Source organism: Aethina tumida, chromosome 1 (assembly GCF_024364675.1).
Source record: "Aethina tumida isolate Nest 87 chromosome 1, icAetTumi1.1, whole genome shotgun sequence".
NCBI lineage: Eukaryota > Metazoa > Arthropoda > Insecta > Coleoptera > Nitidulidae > Aethina > Aethina tumida.
Genome location: NC_065435.1, coordinates 78,829,888 through 78,845,550, shown reverse-complemented (window position 1 = coordinate 78,845,550; position 15,663 = coordinate 78,829,888). Strand labels below are relative to the sequence as shown.

The 15,663-nt window shown below is 32.2% G+C and overlaps 1 protein-coding gene across 4 annotated transcripts in view; it reads left to right on the top strand.

The window, feature by feature from the left end:
• LOC109609146 (rap1 GTPase-activating protein 1) overlaps positions 1–15,663 on the top strand; it is a 147,803-nt gene that overhangs the window by 98,260 nt on the left and 33,880 nt on the right. Inside the window, exon 1 of one of the 4 annotated variants that reach the window (XM_020025791.2) lies at positions 12,641–12,688. The exons of the other annotated variants lie outside the window; for them this stretch is intronic. The gene's annotated coding sequence lies outside the window, so the exon portion shown is untranslated. Of the gene's footprint in view, positions 1–12,640; positions 12,689–15,663 lie in introns of those variants that run through there. 4 annotated transcript variants of the gene reach the window in all.

Genomic DNA, 15,663 nt, shown 5'->3' with positions numbered 1-15,663 from the left:
GATCGCCGGGGCATTTAACTGGATTCCTGGGAACAATGGGTCGTCAATTGCCACACGTTTCCTAACTGAATTCGGTTCGGGCGTTCGCGTTTTCTTTTTATAACTTGCACAACGTAAGAACGACACTGTCAAAGGATAATGAAGTTAATTAACTGTAAGATGATTTTTAAGTTCCTGCGAAGAAGCTCCGTTGTTGTTCTGGACATTGTATTATACAAATAACTAATGGACAATTGCGACAAAGTGGTTTAGAAATAAAATACAAATTTGGTGCAATTACTTCACAAGAACTACGACTTAATGCACTTTGTATCATTAATTTAGTTGCTTGTTAAAATCGAACCGAAATAATATCCAAATTATATTATTTTTTATAAAAAATAAATATAATTTTTATCATTTTCAAGGTTACAAATGTAGACAAATTAAAAACAAAATTATACTTTAATTGTTTGATGAAAATTAAACTAATTCTACTTTAAAATTATTTGCATCATCACTAATAAACAATCACCTGATTTCTAAACAATTGGTCAGTTAGAATTTAAACTAAAATATCTAAAAAAATAAAGTATACTTTATCCAGTGTTAATTTCTTTAGAAATAAAAATTATTGACATCATAAAATAGTACAATCTTTGATCAGTAGATAAAAACAATTAAAGCAGTAATAAAAATGTAAATACAAATGAAAAATTGCGATTAACATGTTTAAAAGTAAAACACCCACTTGATTAATTACTGCTTTCACACGAACTGCGATTGGAGGCACACTGCAAAATCCAGTTAAAAAATGTGATTAATGCCTTTCCCTGAATGGTTGTACTTTAATTATTATAAACCGACCTTATATAACATAAATATCAAATTATCTTATTTTCTATAGAAAATAAATATTGTTATATTTGTCGTATCACAAAGACTAAATAAATCAGTTAATAAGTATGTTAAAGTGTACTTTTGTGTACAGTATTAATTTGTTGAAAATTAAACTAATTCTGTCATAAATATGACGATTCAGATAAGATAGAAAATCGCGAGAAATCTGTTTAAAAATAGCTACTGTATGTAATAAGCATTTCACACGAACTACGACAAAATGCGCACCAAAACCAGTTAAGAAGGATTATGCAATTAATGTCAACCCTACTTAAAATTATTGACAGAAATATGTAATTGTTAATTCATTAAAAAAGTAACGAAAATATAATTAAGAGATGGAAAATTGCGAGAAATGTATTTAAAAATAAAGTACTCATTTGATTTAATTAGTGTTTTCATACGAACTGCACCTGGATGCACGCTAGAGACTACCCTTGAAGAGATAATGTGATTAATGCCTGTTCACTGGATTTATGCACTTTGTATCTCTAATCAAGTTAGCTGTTGGAAATTAAAATAAAATAGCTGTCGAATTCTGTTATAATTGTCAAAATTATAAAAGTGTAAAACTAATTAAAAGGAAAAGGTAATCATCAGTGTTAATTTATTGAAAACTAAATTAATTCTACTCTAAAATTATTGATATCGTAAATTAAGAAAAAAAAACAAAATTAATATACATACACTATCGCTCATATGTAGTATACGTAATATCCATATTATTGTTATGCACTATGTTTGATAAAAAGAATACAGCAATATAATTGTTTATTGATGGGTTTAGTTATATATTTATTAATATTTGAAAAATATTCAAGGTTCAAAGATAGAACAACTTTAAAATAAAACAACCTTACGTATATTTAGTATCTAGTAGCATATCCATTATTTTTAATAATTTCTAAACACCTTTTCTTCATTGATTTTAGTAGCAATCAATATAATCGTTCAAAATTTCTTTTGATTGATTTTGAACTTCTTCGTAGAGTTCATTCATATCTGACAGTCTTTTTGCATAGATTTTCCGATCAGTTTTTTCTCAAAGGTTTTCCATTGGATTGAGGTGTGAACCATTCTTTAACTAACTTAGACGTGTGTTTCGGTTCGTTGTCGTGCAGGACGGTTCGCCTTAAACTCATGTTAATTATAAAATTAATTGTATTTAATATCGGACTTGGTTGCTTTAGTTATGACCTCTGCCCGAAATAAAATATTGTATTAAAACTATGTAAATAAAGACATTCGTATATAATTTAAAATACGAACTGTTTAGGCAATTATTAAATACAAAATTAATTTAAATTAAAAAGAATTGTTCTTTAAATAAAATGATTATGTTTTTTAATTTGTTGCTTTATATATGAGCGATAGTATAGATGCATTAATGTTCACCACCAATTTCTATATAAATAAAAACAATTAAAGTAGAAATAAAATTATAAGTAACCGATAGAAAATTATCAGAAATTGGTTTAAAATTAAATTCACCAGTTAGTGCAATTATTGCTTTCACAGGAACCACGACATCTAATTAACGTCTGTTCGCTGAAATGATGTACTTTTTCTCTCCAGTCGATTTGTTTGTTTGAATTAAACTGAATTACTAAATTGTTTTTTATTAAAAAGTGACTCGTTCCAGGATTTCGGTTTATTTTTATCTTGTTTAAACTGTTAATTCGTTGGAAACTAAATTAACTCTACGGAAAACTAATTGAAATGATAAAAAAAAACCAACAAACAAGGACAAATTAGGTACATTGATTTTTACAGCCAATTTCTAAACAAATAAAAACAATTAAAGTAGGAACAATAATAGCAATGAGGATGATGGTGCATGAGATTGCTTTTAAAATAAATTTTCTCGTGTATTCGTGTTAGAGGCCCCATAGAATTTTACGATATTAACCTCCCGCGGCAATTTTCACTGCGCTCGCACGTCGGAGCGCTTATCTCGTCGTCCGTTATGCGCTCGAATTACATCTTTCGCGGCCGATCCGCGTGCACCTTTCGCGTTTATTAAATTTTAGAGTAGCCGCCGATTATCGGCGGTAATTGGCTAGTATCTGGACGTTAATTTTTTCCATTATTGCACCGCATTTAGAAGCCCGCATTGTGTTTTCGTCCGCAATTACTCCCGGCGTTTATAAATAAAAATTACGTAACGATGCAGCTGCGGTTTGTCGTTAACTCTCTCCACCGAGCGCCTCGTCGGCCTATGAAAAGGCTTTTTTAAAAATAATCCTTGTTCGGGCATCGGGCACCGAAACGGAATGAACGGCGGATCAAGAAACTAAAAAAAAAGCAAAACAAAAAATAAAAATCCGTCCGTTTATGGCAAGGGTCAGGAGTCAAACGGCGATATTAATCAGACCCGGCCCCGGTACAATGTATCGGACATTAAACGGGTTTCGATTGTCGTTCTTGTCGCGGGTGACACACACGAACGATCCCGCGACAATGGCGCAAAAATCTTATTATTACGTGGTTCCACCCACCGGTTGAAACCGTATTTGGGATGCTGTATGGATGTCTTTGCGTCGTTTCTGCAAATCGCAAACCGGGTCACGGTTAACACACCCCGTATTTTTATTTGACTTGCTGTTTGTCTTTTATTTTTACTTATTTTTCATTTAATTTCGTTCAGTCGTCAAAAATGGGGTGAAGATTCGCTCGCAGGGTATACAGTGCGTTGTGGGCGTTCAGGACATGAAACATGAAAATAAATAAATAAATAAATAAATAAAAAATAAAGAAACGAATGGCGCTCCGAGTTAGTCAATAAACGTCGTTCGAGTGCGGCTCTGAATGAAGAAACGGCATACATTAGTGTGCCCACAACATCGCATACTAGTTAATCGGCATAAAAGGCTGACGTCCATAAAGCCAGGCATAAAAAACGCGACCTCGCGATCTTTGCCTAGTGTATTTTGTAACAGCGCTCGTTTTTACGGCGGGGAAGACGGTTGGAAAATGCGAAATGTGGGGATTTTGTTTGGGTTTGTGGGTGGTTTTAAGACTCTAGTACGGAGCGTGAGAAACGAGAAATGTCGGATTTAATGCCTACGTATATCGCACCTCGAGTCAATTTACTAACGCTGTTTACAGGATTTATTCTAAATATCGCATGTGTTGTGCAAAACCTAATAAAGTTCTTTTTTTTTAAATTTTTATATGCCACCTTTAACAAAGGGATGCTTAAATTCTTTTGACATTGGGGAAAAAACTTAATTTTCTCGTGACTGTGACGAACAACGTTCATCAAAAAACTGAAAGAGGTATTATTCTTTTCGCGGTGATTAATGGAAACGAAACGTGTGCCACACGGATTCCGCGTTGTAATAAACTCTCGCATGAATTTCTCAATTCAGTACGCGTTTACGTTCCGCTCGTTCTCGCTTTTTAATAATTTATCAGCGATGCAAAAATTCGAGTCTGATTAATGCGGCCCGTCAGTTTTATTCACATCTCTCGTTTGTCAGACATAATTTTTATTTGTCGAATTTTAAATTTAGATAACTTTAGAATATTGTGTCGGTTCACTTTCTTCCTGCTAGCAATTTATCTTGATATTCCCTGGGCAAGAAATCATTTATTTGGCCTTATCCCGAGGGTAAATCGTAAAGAAAACGTGGTTGCATACATCATAAAAGTATAGCACTATAGGCAACCACTGTTACTTCGAGAGGCTCACGGTTTGGTTTGTTCTCCATAGGTGGCGCTGCAGGCAAAATATAGTGCTCCCTTACTAGTTCATCTATTTGCTGTTAGATAGCGCCGATAGTATGAACCAAAATTCAAGTAATTTTAACTAATTTATGAAAAATAAAGTAATTAATAAAGTTTTAATTACTGTTAATTATGATTCTTCTTTATGTTCATATATTCATATTGTTACTTTGAAATACTTGGTAATATGCAGAATCCGCGACTGTAAGGAATATTTTTACCGCATGTGTCAGCTTGATTTAAAATCATCTGTTTAGGAGATTTTTTACCGAGTAGTTGCCAGATTTCTGTTTTAATAATTTTATTTATTATTTATATATTTTGTAGAGAAAAAATCTATATGTAATTTATTTTGTTTTTCATGTAAGACTTTCATTATTTAGGTGGTTGAATTTTAAAAAAGATCCTACTTTATTAATTATTTTTTTATTACTCTATATTTCTTTGATAGTTTAGCATCTAATTAAAATTTCATTATTAAATAAATTTAGAAAATATTTAATGATTAGGTAAATTTATAAAAGGGAATAATTTTTATAAAAAATAAATATCGAATAAACATATTAAAATAATACATTAATATAACATTAATAAAAAAAATATATTTTATAATAAAAAACACAACGCAATTAAAACAAAAACAAATCTATTCGAATGGATATTGCTCCCTTATACAATTTAAAATGCTCATAAACATATTGCGATTTTTATATTTATTTCTCCATATAAATAAATATATAATTAAAATTTATCAATAAATTGGAAATAAGTTAAAAAAGAATTAATAATAAAATAAAAATGATCTTACCAAAGGAATAAAAATATAACGTTTTAATACTGAAAATAATAACGTTTTAATAGCAGGAGAATTAGACTAATACATTGTTGTATGTATGTAAAATATTTTAAATAATAAGCAGTAATCATCAAATTAGAAGAAAGATTACCTTTTTATTTATTAAATTATAATAGTTTTGTTTATTTTGAATATTTTAATTTTTTGTTTAAAAATATGAATAATGTTTTGTTTATAATAAATTTGTAACAACAAATATTTTTATACATTATTTAATTTATTTTGTCTTTTTTCATCACATTCAATGTTCTTTCGTCTCAAATTTAATATTGTCCTTTGATCTCATCGGATCCTGTCCCGTTCAAATATATAGGTATCAGCAAACTAAACAACAAATTGAACCGTCCAATCCACTTTATTTCCAACCCCTTAAACACTGAAAACTTCCCGTTTCTTATCTGACCCCCATAATCTCCAACTACCGAATTACTCATCCCGTTACCTGTACCCTGAAGAAGTCTTACACTAACTTAATAACGTGAAACGAAACGTCTCCACTCGACAGAGACTTCGATAGATAAAGCGTATCCCTTAGCACTCTGGCCCAGATTAATCGCGGACCAAAGGGGTGAAAACCCGCACCACTCGACATTGAAAACCTCTGAAAAAGAGGGTCGAGTGATGCTTTTCAGAATCCGCATTTTCTCAAGTGAAAATCGAAGTGAACCAGATTTTGGTCATGGCATAATATTTTTTGTCTACGAGAAAAATTATTTATTACATTTTAGATACTTTGTGGGTTAATTATAATAAATTTATAGACAATGTTACAGTGATTGTTGTACGATAATGAAGTGGCGAGTGACCCGTTCAGACAATCGTTGTGAAATATCCATTAAACAATCAAAAATCAATCAAAACCTACCCATAAATTAAAGAGATAAACCCATCGTAAATAACGAGATAAAATATATACTATCCAGAAACTACGGCATCAATTAACTTTTAATCGCGCACTGTTATGAAAGTTTACTTTTAATGTCGTTTTGAGTGCGATCTACATAATAAATCCGGCCCATAATACACGGATTTAATCTTTCCGCTAAACTGAAATCGATACACGGTTTTGCCATATGAAAATGATGAGTATTCAGTAAAGAACGGTTTTGATTGAATACTTTGGCGACAGATGCTCTTTCTGAACGTTCATCAATAACAAAGCTGTTTTTATTACGGAGTTTACTAAATATATCGCACAGGAATGATTAATACTGACGGGGAATTGCAGTTCAATGGGATTTCCTGTTTTTTAACCAATTTCCTCTCGCATCTTTTGTCGGTTTCCTTAGGATGGAATTAACGTTTAAAAAAAAAAAAGAAAAAAAATTGATTTGACGGTTGGAAGTAGGTCGTTTTTTACTTCAAGGGAGATTATTACAAATTTGATGATTTAGATCAGACTATTTTTTATTATGTTAAAGTTCAATTGCCACGTTTATTCCACATTTATTTTATACGACGTAACTGTTTCATTTAGAAATCATATTCTTTATTGCGAACAGTAATTAAAACATAATTTTGCATAAATTCCAGTGGATTAAGAAATAGTACAATGAAATTAATACGTTCCCACAATAATCTACATAATTTTAGAGTAAAATCTTGTTTCAAACATTCAATTACAATCCTGGATTGTTCCAGTTCCCACACAATCAAATTTCAATCAATGCGTAACAATAAACATCACGTATAAGATTTTGTTATTAAATTTCAACACCATATGTTCACCGGTTTATTATTAGGGAATTGTTAAAAGCCTTTGTATCCAAGTGTTTACTATACAATTCAATAAAAATAATTGTTACTATTATTACAATTAAAATATGAAATGCTACTTGGCAGACACGGTCTTATTTACGGCATTATGATTAAACCGGTGATTGTTTGATACAATTAATTACGACCTGCCTGAAATAAGTACATAACATTTTGTTTATACTTGGAGATGCCACATAATTATCGCCTTAATTGAGCACTTGTATTAATTCCTATTAAAACCGTATTATTTTTCACCCGCTAATTGACATGAAACCGTTGCCAATTTATTCGATTTTTGTCTGAAAAAGTGTTTATTTTTACCTTGAACCTGATATATTTATTTGTGTACTTGAATTGTGCATTCACTTGTGTCAATATCGAATAACAGGCACGCCCAGATAAATGACACAGTAACAATGATCTTGATCTCAACAATTTCCGTTATTTATTTGCAAACTTGCAAGGAAAAACTGAAATTTAAATGTGTCTTTACGTCACACAGGCCAATGAATGTAAGTAATTAATAAGTGAGTTTTTACAAGGGGTGTATTCCTGTTAAATGTAAGTACAAGAGAAGAGAAGCAATAAACATGTAAAACATGTCCGAATATAAAACTGAACAATGGGAGAACGCTTCGGACCCGGGAGACCTGTAAAAATCACCGACACTCCGATTCCCAGATCTCCCAGAAGAATACGCTCCTTCGATACTTGTATACTTGTACCATATGAACAGATGTGTGTACGTGGAACGCCCCCCAACCACCAGGCAGATTCTACAAATTGGCAAAAATTTTGAATCGTCGAATTTCTGACGCAAACACACACACAATTTAGTCCTCTTGCTCTTTGTCTCGTCTTCTTGTGGTGTGCGTTTGTGTGTTCATGTGAGCGCGACACTCGCATCCGGTTGTATGGTGTTTCCTGTGATCATGGGAATGGGTCGTTTTTCGTGGTGTTACCGTCTGATGGGTACGGCGGATTCGTGGAAGCCACACTAGGTGCCCGATGGCTTTTAGGGGGTCACCGTTCTCTTACGGTTTTTCGGCGATTTCGCCAGCAATTGCTTTGAGAGAATTCTGAACATTCAAAAACTAGTATTTTCTACTGTGTCTATAAATAAAAGTATTTTTTAGTATCAAACTACATGTATTTTTAAAAGTTACCTTTAAAATTTGTGTTTTTTTTGTTGGGCTGAGATAAAAATAATGAATGAGACTTTCCAACAACAAATGTATGGTAGAAGTTGAAGACTCGGTTTTAATTAGAGTTTCCTGGAACAATGATGTTAACAGTGACTCTCAAAACTATAAATATGAGCATAATTATGAAAGTAAAAAACTGTACTTTAAAATTAAAAGTGCAAGAAATTCCACACACTTAATTACGTTCGTAATTAACTTCGGTTGTACGATTCGTAGGTAAATTATTCTCTTACGTTTTAAATTTTACTTTTGTTTATTTAATTTTTACGGGAATTGATAGTTATATGTAATTTTTTAAACATGCAGTAGAGAGAAATAATACAAAGCCTGTTTCATTAAATATTATAATTATAAAAATGTTGGTAGTTAAAATTGAATTCAATATATGTCCAGTAAAATAATGAGTTAAAAATTTAATTAATTCTTCACTGTGTTCTAGTATTAGTTAAAAATTTATGAAAAGTGAAATTTGATATAACATCATTCTAAAAAAATCAGAAGTATTTTTAAATTGTTGAAAAACATTTGTAATTGATAAATATCATAAAAACGTTAAAAATTTCATAAATTATTGATATTTGAATAATACATAAGAGCCCTAACAACTATATATTGCAACAACAACTTACTTCATATATATATAGAACATTTTGGGAGGCAATTTAATATTGGGATAAGGTACAATTTTTATTCCTAATATCAAATAAATCACATCGCTTTTTACTTTAATTACTGCCTAAATTCGTTTGAGCATTGACTGAATTATCACTAAATTAGAGACCTAGAATGTTCGTTCAGTGGTAAAATGATTCAAAATTTAGCAATGTTGTTTTGCCGTCAAAAATAACTGGACCAATCTTTTTTAGTCCTTTGCCAATAAGAATACACATTTTGATTTTAAAATTATTATTTCTAATTTTGAAGTACACATTTATGAATCCACTTGCTATAACATTCTCTTGATATATTTAATCGAGTCACATATTCTGTTCAGCCGCAACTTTTTTTAACTTTCTACCGATTTTATTTGTTCTAGTATTTTGTTATGACAATAATTTTTTAATTATAACACTTGAATTTTAAAATTTGTAACACTACCACCCACCACTTTCTTTAATTCTAAACTATTCACTTAATATTTGATAAAATTAAATGCAAACTACTTGTACTTACATTTCTTTATGTATTCCCAATATTTAGTTGTTAAAAATAGTAAAAGTATGTTGTTTTTGTATAGATGATTGTTCCCATTCATTGTTAATGAACCAATTATCATGTTATTAATTATAAAAACAAAAAATGGAAAAGATTGATTTATGAAATTAAAATGATGAAAAATAGAGAAATTTGTAGAAGAGATCAGAAATTGATATATACGAGTCGATATACGAGTACATATTTGCATTTGACGTCGAAGCTATTTTTTAGTCAGTTCATCGACAATACGAACACATTTATTTATGGCAAGATAATTAGGTTTGCCGCGACCAAAATATTATTAATTAGATGTAATTAGACCGCGCAGTGTTTTTGGCGCTCGACCGGCCATACAGGCCGTAAATTTCGATGATCCTGATTAATATTGTCAATATTTTCCGCGCGGCCCATTAGTTCCACAATAATTTCCAATTATCTCAGCAAATAATCAGACTGCATAACAGTCGGACACGCTCCACATTTTTCTCGACCGTTCTTTTTTCTCCCGGCACGATAAATCGGACAGGTGCTGTTTAAGTAAGAACCTGCAACGGGAACAAGTGGATGGTTCAATAATTCATCCCGCGACACAATTTCGGGCCCGGATAAATGATTCAGCCGAGGTAAGAGACTTATTTTAAAACCCGGAATTCGTAAGCATTGTTTATAAGGACAGTTATGTCGGGAAATATTGGCCGGCTCGAAATACGGGTTGCGTGAGTAAATTTCGCTCGCGACAAAATCAAGGGGGATGTTTTTCGGCAATTTGAGCGGTTTCAGCTTGTTCTGACGTTTTTATTGATGTTTGTCGAAATATTGAGTGATATTGCAGATTTCCTTCAACCATTTTATGGATTATAAAAATTATTCATAAACAGTAAAATTTGTAAAATAAAAAAATTTATGCCCATTTGGTTTAAATTGTAAATAAAAACACATTTAAAAACTCGATTGGGGTATGCCTTTTTCACTCGCCTACCTGTAACTATATTTCTTTATTTCGAATGAGCAATTACAGTTGACTCTTATTAATTCAAACCTTCGTTAATTCGAACCTCTCTATAATTCAAAGTTCTCACGAGTTCCCTAGAAAATCTCTTTTATTTCTAACTAAATCAATATATTTTTATGCACTGGATAATTCGAACAAAAAATAAAAGTTTGTGATAATTATGAGTCCTAAAAATTATAAATGCTTGACGATTGCTGAAAAGAAGAAGTTAATCGAAATAGTAGAAGGAGGTGAAAAGAAAAGTGATGGTGCAAAAGAATTTAAGATTCCTCTGAGTACTCTCTCAACTATACTAAAGCACAAGGAGAAAATTTATGCTGCTCAAACTGCAGGAGTACGGAAAAGAACTACCAAAGGTGAACTTGTTCGTCTGGAAGAAAGCCTGGTGATTTGGCTAAGACAGTGTAGAGGACAAAAAGTGTCTATTAGCGGAAAATTGTTATTGGAAAAATAAAAGAGTTCGCGTCTACTCTAAGCATCAAAAATTTGGCGGCAAGTAAAGGGTGACTTACAAATTTCAAAAAGAGATATGGAGTTCTGTTTAAAAAAGTTTGTGGGGAAAGTGGTGAGTGTTAATGATGCATTTTGCTTAGATTGGCATGGTAAATTGAAGGCTTTGATTGAAAACCATGATGCCCGAGACATATTTAATACTGATGAAACTGGCCTATTTTTCAAATGTTTACATGACAAGACGCTTACTTTTAAAGATGAAAGATGTCCTGGGGGAAATAATAATAAGAGAGGTTTGACAGTTTTACTTACAGTAAAACTTAAACCATTAGTGATAGGAAAAGCAATGAAACCGCGATGTTTCAAAGGAGTGAAATCGTTTCCTACTGATTATCGTGCTGACAAAAAAGCTTGGGTGACGACAGAACTTTTTAACAATTGGCTTTTAACATTTGATGGGGATATGAAACGACAAAAACGGAATATTTTACTCTTTTTAGACAATTGCACTGTCCACAACAGTCCTCTTACATTATCCAACGGTATAACTCTACTTCTTTTCGCCGAATACAGTTTCTAAATAGCAACCATTGGACCAAGGGATCATCCATAATTTTAAGATGTTCTATTGCAAAAAAATTGTTAAGCTCGTTTTACAACCTCTCGACAAGCAGCTAACTGCGACTATCACGATTCTGATTGCCAAGCCATGAAGAGCTATAGCACCCCTAACGATTCTCAACTGCTTCAAAAAATCCGGTTTCATAAAAGAAGATCAGGAAAACCTTCCAATAATTACGGATGATGAAGAACCAGCAATAAAACCACTAGTTGACATCAGCGGTGTGAGTCTACGATTTCTAGTGGTTCTATAATCGTTCCAATATTTCTTCATTTATTTGTTTGTTTTTTGGGAATCTTTTTAGAGAAATTTAAAATACCTCTGTCTAGTGACGGGTTACTTTTTCGGAGTCTACCAGTTTTTGGAGCAGTTTGTGTAGCTGCACTCTTACTAATATTTAATGACATGACACTGTCCGTTTTGGTTTTTCCAATACAATAACACGATTTACAATATTTTTTAGCAATTTCGTTATTCAGGTTTCATTTGCAACTAGATTTTTGGCATTTTAATAACTAGATTTTAATAAATGATTGAATTTCAGAAAATATAAAATTAAAGAGCACCAGAGCAGCAGTTTGTTCGTTCTCTCCCATCATTTGAATTATTCCTCTCGCACATGTCGTCATAATTCCAAAACGACCGACACATGTCTCTAGTTTTTCCCTCGGCTCCACACTAACAAAAAATAACACATACATACTCATGACGTAAATAATAATACGTGCCGTTTTCATTAGTCGAATTATCGCCATATAGAGAGACAGAGTGTTGCGCGGCGGCTAGGCTCTAATGAAATTAGTGTAAATGCGGCGTGTATATTATGTGGAAAACACCGGGCCCGCTTATTTATTCATTTTTGCACCTGCTGGTTTAATGGCTGCCGGAATTTATCTGTGTCGGTTTGGTTTTCCTGCGTACGCCGCTTTTGGACACGGAAAATTGTTTACGGACCGTTTTTGGACCTTGGACTAATCGTGAGTTTAAGCCGTGGATGAATTAACGTTCACATAATGCATAATTACAAATTCTAAATTAAACAGATTTTAATCCCATATTTAAAATTTCATTTTATTGATTTTAAAAGAATGTGTATTAAATTCTATAACTAACCACTTAACTTTGTTTATTATTGATTAATAAGTTTTGTAATATTAAGAGAAAGTCAGACTTCATATTTAAACATTTTTTTTATTAACAAATTCTTTGATTTTATTTCGATTTGACATTTATATTGAACGGTGTCGTAATTTTATTTTATTAAATGTATTAAATCGATAAACGTTAACAATTTTAAAGGAATGTTCAATAAATAAACCAAATCCAATTCTATTAAAACTAACTGAACCGAATTAAATCCATTATTTGAAACAGTCCAATAAATAATTAAATAATCCACTAATAACAACAAATTATTTTATTTGAGTCTCATCATTCACAACAATTTTGCAATTACGGCAATATTACTGAAATCACCTCGATTTTCGCACCTGTCCACGCAATTTACTGCATTTGTCTGAACCCAAACCCAGCGCCAGTTTTATCCCCAAAAAATATCGAAGTCAACAATCCTTAAACCCGATTTAGAACCGGGTCAACACTGATTCGCTTTTGGGGTCGCCACAATTAACTTGTCGGTTCGTCCGAAAACAACCCCGTTAATAATTTATAAACAGGATAATCTTGAACGTTCCGTTTTATTATATTTAAATTTATTAACAGACTATTTAAATAATATAGTTTAAACAGTTATTTTTTCCGTTTTCAGGTAAACGCAATTAAGATGTTAATGACTTCGGACTCGCACGTGGTATGTACGCTGTGCATGTGTCAATAAATTTAAAAAATGCATTTTAAACGACGATTTTCTGGTTAATTAAGGTTGGACATTTGCATGTTTATTGCGTTTCGATCCGCTTTTAAATTTACAATATTTTTGTCGAAAATCGCTGACGTTAATGTTGTTAACGGGGCAACGTTAATTGATTTATTAGATTTGTTTGTTTGTTATTTAGTTAGTTTATTTAGGATTAGCATTACGTCAATAATTATGTTCATATTAAAACATGCCGAAAACCTATAACATATATTGGCAACATGGTTATTATAAATCCATTTCAGTGTGATTTTTACGTAACATAGTCCGGTTCTTCTGCAATTCAATTCGGTTTCAGATCGATCCAACTGCGTAATCCGTAAAAGATCGCCTCTCGAACTCGTAATCCAAATTACACGTCCACGTTCCACGTTGCCCGGTTTCTTATAGATATGGTGAAAGTGAATATTTTTTCTGGTACGATTATCTAAGACGGCACGGCACGAATCTTGTTGTTTTCCTAATCGACCGTGCATGATGATTTTGAGTTAAATATGATGATTCGCCATGAAAAGTCATCCGTTGCGCAATAGAAAATTTTGATCGTCTGGAAGAAATTCAGATTCTAAAGAATAAATATAATTCATCACTGTCAAACGTGGAGATGAACAATTCATGTACCCATTTAAACATTAATTCGATTCGAGATAACGCATTAATTGCAATTAAAAGCGGTTTCAATTCGAAATTAAAATTCGTTTCATAAACACGGGTTGTTTTAATTGAACGACGAGACTACGCTAAAAATGTTGCAAATTACCACGTGCATCATTTTCCTGCACGCAAATGCCACGGTAAATATTTGAAATTGAATAATCAAACAAAAAATAGCAAATTTTTGAAAGTAATAAATCTGTTAACGATGCAGTGTTAACGACTCGATTGTCAATAATTTTATATTTATTAAACGTGTCATTAGATTTTTGAACCGCAAATATAAAAATTGTTATAAATCATAGGCAGGTTATGTTTAAAGGTGTGCTACTGATGCAAGTGTGACCCCACGTGCACTTTGCGGCGTTGCCTCCTCCAAACGCCCACGCCGAACAAACCATAAGTCTAAAAAAATCGTCCCGAAGGAGCGACAAGACAGTGTCGTGTAACTTGCGGTTTTTCATGTATGAATTTCGATTTTGCCTCCGGGATTTTGTCTCGTTGCCGCATCTGTGATGCGTTTCTCATAGAAAATCGGAACAATGCGTTCTTCATAATGCTCTCCTATTTTGATAATAAGCGGATTTAAATTTTAGTTACTTACCTCCTTATTGAATTTTATTATAATAATACTATTTAAAATTTTGTTGTATGACAATCTTATTTATTATATATTTATAATTGTTCAGGTTTATTGGTCGAGGTTTGTTGGACTTATTTCCTAACGTTTCGCTAGCACGAGTGGCTAGCATCTTCAGAGGTCTAATAACATCTATTAGAAAATTGATGTTCTAGAAATTTCGTCCTGTTCGTTGGCCGTTCTTATCTGCTTAGTGATTTTGGTGTTTTTGTTCGATAATATACATATTTACCATTTGATTTGTGACGTTTTCATACAGTCTAGTGTAACTTGCGGATTTTTCGAAACTCTCGCGCATTCGCCACGGCAAAAAAGTTCACACGGCTAACCAGAAATAATGACCGATTTGTGAAAAACTCGTAGATCGATAAAAACCATAATCCCGACGTGAAACCGTGCCGGGACGGAACGGATGAAGAAAACGCGTCTTCTAACTGTATACGATACTGTTTCGTGTTAAACTAGTTAACCTAATGAATTTTACACTGTTTATTTACGGTTTTTCGTGTTGTTTAGAACGAATTTAACAAAGCGTTAACGACTGCGAATTTATTGTTGTCGTTCGGGAAATTTAACACCACTTTTTCAACGGGTTTTTTTCACACATTTTTAATAAAAATAATTGTTTTTATAAAAAAAATACAGGTGTTCATTCAATAATAGTGGTACAGTTGGGATGAAACGCATGTATCTCTTGCACATCTCCCCATTGTGCATCATTTAATTGTGGGAACAATGTTGCAGAGGGAAACGGATTTCGGTTACCACTTTGGTGAACCATT